This window comes from Saccopteryx leptura, chromosome 1, assembly GCF_036850995.1.
Source record: "Saccopteryx leptura isolate mSacLep1 chromosome 1, mSacLep1_pri_phased_curated, whole genome shotgun sequence".
Taxonomy (NCBI): domain Eukaryota; kingdom Metazoa; phylum Chordata; class Mammalia; order Chiroptera; family Emballonuridae; genus Saccopteryx; species Saccopteryx leptura.
The window spans coordinates 313,424,608-313,431,059 of NC_089503.1; the positions used below are offsets into that span (position 1 = coordinate 313,424,608).

The 6,452-nt window shown below is 49.3% G+C and overlaps 1 protein-coding gene across 2 annotated transcripts in view; it reads left to right on the forward strand.

Annotated features, from left to right (window-relative positions):
- The window catches only part of XRCC6 (X-ray repair cross complementing 6), a 223,839-nt gene that overhangs the window by 158,490 nt on the left and 58,897 nt on the right, over positions 1–6,452 (forward strand). Inside the window, exon 1 of one of the 2 annotated variants that reach the window (XM_066358520.1) lies at positions 2,432–2,451. The exons of the other annotated variant lie outside the window; for it this stretch is intronic. The gene's annotated coding sequence lies outside the window, so the exon portion shown is untranslated. Of the gene's footprint in view, positions 1–2,431; positions 2,452–6,452 lie in introns of those variants that run through there. 2 annotated transcript variants of the gene reach the window in all.

Sequence of the window (6,452 nt, forward strand, 5' to 3'; positions counted from 1 at the left end):
TGTCATCCTTGCCCTGATGCCTGTAATCAACTATGACAGTTTTGTACATATAGAGACACACTCATCCACACACCTATGAGTGGCACTGTTGTGCACCATGCTTTTGATGGCCTGTTTTTTTTTTTTCTGTCTTAGTAACTTCCCTGATGAGACTACTGGAGTCAGAGTCCAGAAAACTGCAGTTTGGTCACTGCTTCGTCATCTATATAATGGGGACATAATCCCCACCTGATAGGACTATACAAGGTGAGATAGTAATAACTGATATTTATCTATCCTTTACGATGTGCCAGCCATCATACTGGGCACTTGACAACATGTCTTCATTCACTCTCACGAAAGCTCTAGGAGGTGTTATTGTTTTCACTTGATGAAGAAAAAGGAAAGGGATGTATGTGCCCAAAGCTGCACAGAGCACCTACTTGGCTGACAGGGCTGAGACCAGGGTGAGCTGGGTGAGTGAGGTATTTGCTGCAGGCACAAAATTTAAAGCAGCACCAAAAAGCTCAGTAATAAAGATAAAGTGTCTTTTTTTTTTTTAAAGATTTTATTTATTTATTTTAGAGAGGAAAGAGAGAGAGAAAAGGGAGGGAGGAACAGGAAGCAGCAACTCCTATATATGCCTTGACCAGGCAAGCCCAGGGGTTTGAACCCGCAACCTCAGCATTCCAGGTCAATGCTTTAGCCACTGCGTCACCACAGGCGAGGAAAGATAAAGTGTTTTGATGTAATTTTTAAAAATTTATTGATTTTAGAGAGAGTGAAAAAGGAGGGGGGCAGTGGCAAGTGGGAAGCATCAACTTGTAGTAGTTGCTTCTCGTATGTGCCTTGACCCGACAAGCCTAGGGTTTTGAATCAGCGACCTCAGCATTCCAGGTCGATGCTTTATCCACTGCACCACCACAGGTCAGGCTGATGAAGTTTTTTTGTTTAGCGAGAGAGAGAGACAGAGAGACAAACAGGGATAAACAGACAGGAAGGGAGAGAGATGAGAAGCATCAACTTATAATTACGGCACTTTAGTTGTTCATTGATTGCTTTCTCATACATGCCTTGATCCCCGGTCAAGCCAGCAACCATGGAGTCATGTCTATGATCCCAGGCTTAAGCTGGTGACTCCATGCTCAAGCTGGTGACCCCATGTTCAAGCCAGTGACTTCGGGGTTTCAGCGACCTTGGGGATTTGAACCTGGGTCCTCAGTGTCCCAGGTTGAATGCTCTATCCACTGTGCAACCACCTGGTTAGGTAGGATGATGTAATGTTTTTAAAATCAAAATTAATGCAAAAAAAAAGAAAAAAAGCCTGATCTGTGGTGGCACAGTGGGATAAAGCATCGACCTGGAATACTGAGGTCACCGGTTCGAAACCCTGGGCTTGCCTGGTCAAGGCACATATGGGAGTTGATGCTTCCTGCTCCTCCCCCTTCTCTCTCTCTCTCTCTTGTCTGAAAAAAAAAAATGGAATAAAGTCTTTAAAAAATTAATGCAAAAATAAAATCATAATGATTAAAATATTAAAAACTTTAAAAGACATAATTAATAATTGTGCTGAGGAATCAAATTGGAGCCTGAGGCAAAAGGAAAAATCTTTCTAGGCTCTGCAGCAGAGTTTGGTTCACTTGTTAGATAAATGTGTAATTAGACACTGTTGTGAGTCCTGGGAGCACTATAGGGACCAAAACAAGAAGGTGTTATTTTTCTGTTGGATGCAGACAGCATCCATCCCCATGGAAGACTGAACTCTTTCCCCTGCACCAGATTTGGTCTCTGTGACTCTGGCCACTGGCTAGTCAGGAGCCTGTGGATAGAGCTGTAACTGCCCAGATTATTCTCTAATATCTCTCACAGCTAACACCTGTTCCATTGCTTTAAAATTCCAAGGGAATTGGTTAAATACAAATGTCTGGGCCCCACCCCGATGCTGAAATCTGGAAGCTGTAGGATGGGGTCCATAGGGCAGGAAGTGCATGTCTGCTATGGGTTGGGTCCACCCCTTCAAAGACAAACAAAGATAATCTCCTAACAATAGCACCCCAGTGCTTAGACCTGTAGTGAAGTTTCCTTACAAATGTCTTTCACAGCCTCTCCCTGAATTCTCACCACAACCCATTTCAGCGATGAGGACACTGAAACTTAGAGAGCTGGAGTGAACTGCCCTGAGACCCAGACCCAGAAAGACCAGGTGGGGTGGCTGTTATGGCCATCAGTATGTCCCTTTAAGAGGGAGATTCATCCCTGGCAACTGGTGTTCAGAGGGGCCTCTGGGGAGGCCCTGGAGAAAGCAAGGAGCAGCTCTGGGGAAACTGGGACTGGGAGGATTGGGTGTTTCTAGAATACCAAAGGAAGCCAGGCCTGAAGACAGGGGGTCGGAGACCCCAGCCTGACAAGATTCTGCTCAGGAAGGAAGGAAAACGGGGCTCTTCTGGGCCAGACAGAGGCTGAGGTTTGCAGGTTAGTGACTTACATGTTTGCTTTGTGCAATGCAGCTCATACCTTGGGCATTTCATTTACTTTTGCCAGAATCCTCTGAGATGAGTACCCCTATATTCAATTCCCAGATGTAGGTACTGACACCGGAGAAGTGAAGTGGTTTTCCTGGGTCACATAGAACAGTCAGGATTCACATTTGAGTTCTATTTTCCTAAAACCCATGATGCTTTTCCCTGGCCTCTTAGTGGAAGGCTAAGTGTCAATGTGCTGCTGAATGAATACAGGGTGTTGACCCTCCGTAAGGCCAGGTGCTGTGGGCGTGCAAGTTCACATCGGATTTGGCAGACGGTAAAGGAACTGGAGCAAGAGGATGGTGGACCATTCCGTCTATTAGTCTCGCAACACGGATGAGCAAGCAGGCAGGGCAAAACTGCTTCTCTCTCTCTCTCTCTCTCTCTCTCTCTCTGCCCAGGTTGACAAGTAAAAACCCCTTCTCCCGCAAACAATAGCAAACGATGGCCCCTCCCAAGCAGGCAGGCAATCCACAATTTACAATCTGCCACCCTGAGGGCAAGCACCCTGCAGCCTTACATAGACTATACACACATGGTGCTGCCCCGTGCCCATGCTCCAATCAGGCAAAGTACTGCAAGCAAGCCTAACACACCTGTTCGGCCAACAGTCTCTTTCCCTATCTGGAGTGTGACTTTTTTTTTTTTTTAAATTTTTAAAAAACTTACAGATTTTTAGAGAGGAAGGAAGACAGAAACATTGATCTGTTTCTGTATGTGCCCTGGCCAGGGATTGACCTGACAACCTCTGCACATTGGGATGACACTCTAACCATAGCTTTCCAGCCTGGGCTAGAGTGACCTTCTGAAGGTGGACAGTCCTAGCCGGAGAGGGTAGTCCAGGTCTAGTGGGCGTACAGTCAGACTCATAGTTCTTGGGGCTGCACCACCCAGTCAGGTGATCTTGGTGCGTCTCTCCCACTTTCTGAACCTGTTCCTCATCTGTAAATGGGACCACCACTGTAGTGCAGGGGAGGAGATATGCTTAGTCTCTGCAAAGAGCAGGTCAGGGCTGGGTTTTTTTTGTTTGTTTGTTTTTTGTTTTGTTTTGTTTTTGTATTTTTCTGAAGCTGGAAACGGGGAGAGACAGTCAGACAGACTCCCGCATGCGCCCGACCGGGATCCACCCGGCACGCTCACCAGGGGCGACGCTCTGCCCACCAGGGGGCGATGCTCTGCCAGAGCCACTCTAGCGCCTGGGGCAGAGGCCAAGGAGCCATCCCCAGCGCCCGGGCCATCTTTGCTCCAATGGAGCCTTGGCTGCGGGAGGGGAAGAGAGAGACAGAGAGGAAGGAGAGGGGGAGGGGTGGAGAAGCAAATGGGCGCTTCTCCTATGTGCCCTGGCTGGGAATCGAACCCGGGACTTCTGCACGCCAGGCCGACGCTCTACCGCTGAGCCAACCGGCCAGGGCTTTTTTGTTTTTTTATTTTTATTTTTATTTTTTTTTACTTTTTTTTTTCCTTGAGAAGAGAGGGAGGGAGAGAGAGACACACACACACAGGAAGGGAAAGACATGAGAAGCATCAACTTGTAGTGGTTTCACTCTAGTTGTTCATTGATTGCTTCTCATTTGTGCTTTGACTGGGGGGCTTAAGCCAAGACAGTGACCTCTTGCTCAAGCCTGCGACCTCGGGTTTCAAACCTGGGGCCTCAGCATCCAAGCAGAGCTTACATTGTTTTCACAAAAAACAAGTGTGTTGGATTTAAACAAGCTGAAGCATGCATGTTCAGAGGTGATTTGTGGAGGGAGTAGAGGCTGTTGCTGGGTTGGCACAGGCCCCCTTGAGGCTCCCTCAGTCTAAGCCAGTGGGGACAGAGATGGCTAGGCCTCAGCACTGCCCCACCTGGGCGTGGACAGCAGGGACAGCAGCCTCCTGACTCCTAGGTTTAGTGATGTTTAGCTTAGAGCTGAGCCCTGTGAGACCTTGGGCAAGTCACTCCTCCCCTCTCTTGCCGGAGGTGAGAGAGGAGTCCCACAGGAAGGGCCTTAGAGACTTTGATCCATAGTTTTCATTCAACAGAAGAAACTGAAGCCCAGTGAGGGGAAGGCCTGATCAAAGTATTTGAGACAGAGGCTCAATCGAGGTCCATCTAAATACAGGTCCAGCGTGTTTTGTGATTTGCCCCTCCCTCTAAATGTCAGTGTACCAGGAACAGAACTGGAAGATTCACTCTGTGATGCCAGCTTTGTGCCAGACCATGTGCTGGGTGCTGGGCATTCAGGTGACACAGCTGGGCCCTGTGACAGCTTGGTGGGAGTATGCAGAGAGGCACCCACAGAAGGGAGCCAGCCAGCTCTGGGTGGGGAGAGTTAAGGAGAGCTTTTTTCAGAGGAAGTGCTGGTGCCGGGCCTATAGCACTAGGTAAGGGGTTGCTTCTAGGATAGTAGGGGAAAGGTGATCCAGGTCCAGCAAAGGGTAAATCAAGGCCAGAGGTGGAAACCACGGGCAGTGATAGGGCCCGTGCTGTACTAGTAGCACGGTCTAGGGGTTGGAGAGGTCTGGGTTAAATTCTTTCTTTTTTCTTTTCTTTTTTTTTTTCTGAAGCTGGAAACGAGGAGAGACAGACAGACTGCCGCATGCGCCCGACCGGGATCCACCCGGCACGCCCACCAGGGGCGACGCTCTGCCCACCAGGGGGCGATGCTCTGCCCCTCCGGGGCGTCGCTCTGTCGAGGCCAAGGAGCCATCCCCAGCGCCCGGGCCATCTTTGCTCCAATGGAGCCTTGGCTGCGGGAGGGGAAGAGAGAGAGAAAGGAGGGGGGGGGATGGAGAAGCAAATGGGCGCTTCTATGTGCCCTGGCCGCACGCCAGGCCGATGCTCTACCGCTGAGCCAACCGGCCAGGGCCTGGGTTAAATTCAAGAAGGGCCTTGATAAATGTTTCCCCGTTGCTCTTTGGAGGCCACAGAATGGTTGAGATGTGTGGGAAGAAGCAGGGAATGCTCATGTGACCTGCCAAGTTTGGCAGTGGGCTGGGCCTTGGGATGGGGGTGGGAGGGGCGCGCGCGTGATGTCAACAGTGCCACCTGGTGTCCATCTCTCTCACTGCAGTGTAACATTGCCTGCTCTTTTCAGCAGGGGAAGTGGTGAGACAGAGATCTCTGCATGGGACTCTGGGGTCCCCACCAACCTTGTAGACCCCTGCCCCCTTCCAAAGCAGCCAGGCTTTGTAGCCAAGGGCTCACAATCTGGGATATGTCAGACTCCTACATGCTTCTTTGCTTGCCTTCTCTTAGGCCCAAGCCCCTAAGTGAGCCTGAGGAAACATAGGTCTTGTGGTGCAACCGCAGCCTGGGCAGGAACCTTCCTTACCACACAACTCACACTCCAGAGCAGGTCCTGCTGCCATGCACACATCTGTTACTGTTCTTACTCTTACCTTGGAGCCTCACTACATGTTGAAAGAATGAAGCCAGTTACCACACATGTTTAGCATGTGTCTTCAAATCCACAGGGACATCTGCAAAGATGTTCACAAAATGCTAACATTTCTCAGAATGATGGAATTTTAGGCGACTTTTCCCTCTCATCTTTGTACTGCACTTGGTTGCCTATATTTTCTAAATATATATAATCTTTATTTTAATTTTTGACAGAGGGAGAGAGAGGGACAGATAGAGACAGACAGGGAGAGAGATGAGAAGCATCAATTCTTCATGTGGCACTTTAGTTGTTTATTGATTGCTTTCTCATATGTGCCTTGACCGGGGGGGGGGGGGCTACAGCAGAGTGAGTGACCCCTTGCTCAAGCCAGCGACCTTGGGCTTAAGCTGGTGAGCTTTGCTCAAACCAGATGAGCTCACGCTCAAGCCTGAGACCTCGGGGTTTTGAACCTGAGTCTTCCGCATCCCAGTCTGATGCTCTATCCACTGCGCCACCGTCTGGTCAGCTATCATCAGTTCTTATCTGTAAAGCTTGCAACCAAACAAATGCAGCATATCCAGACTCA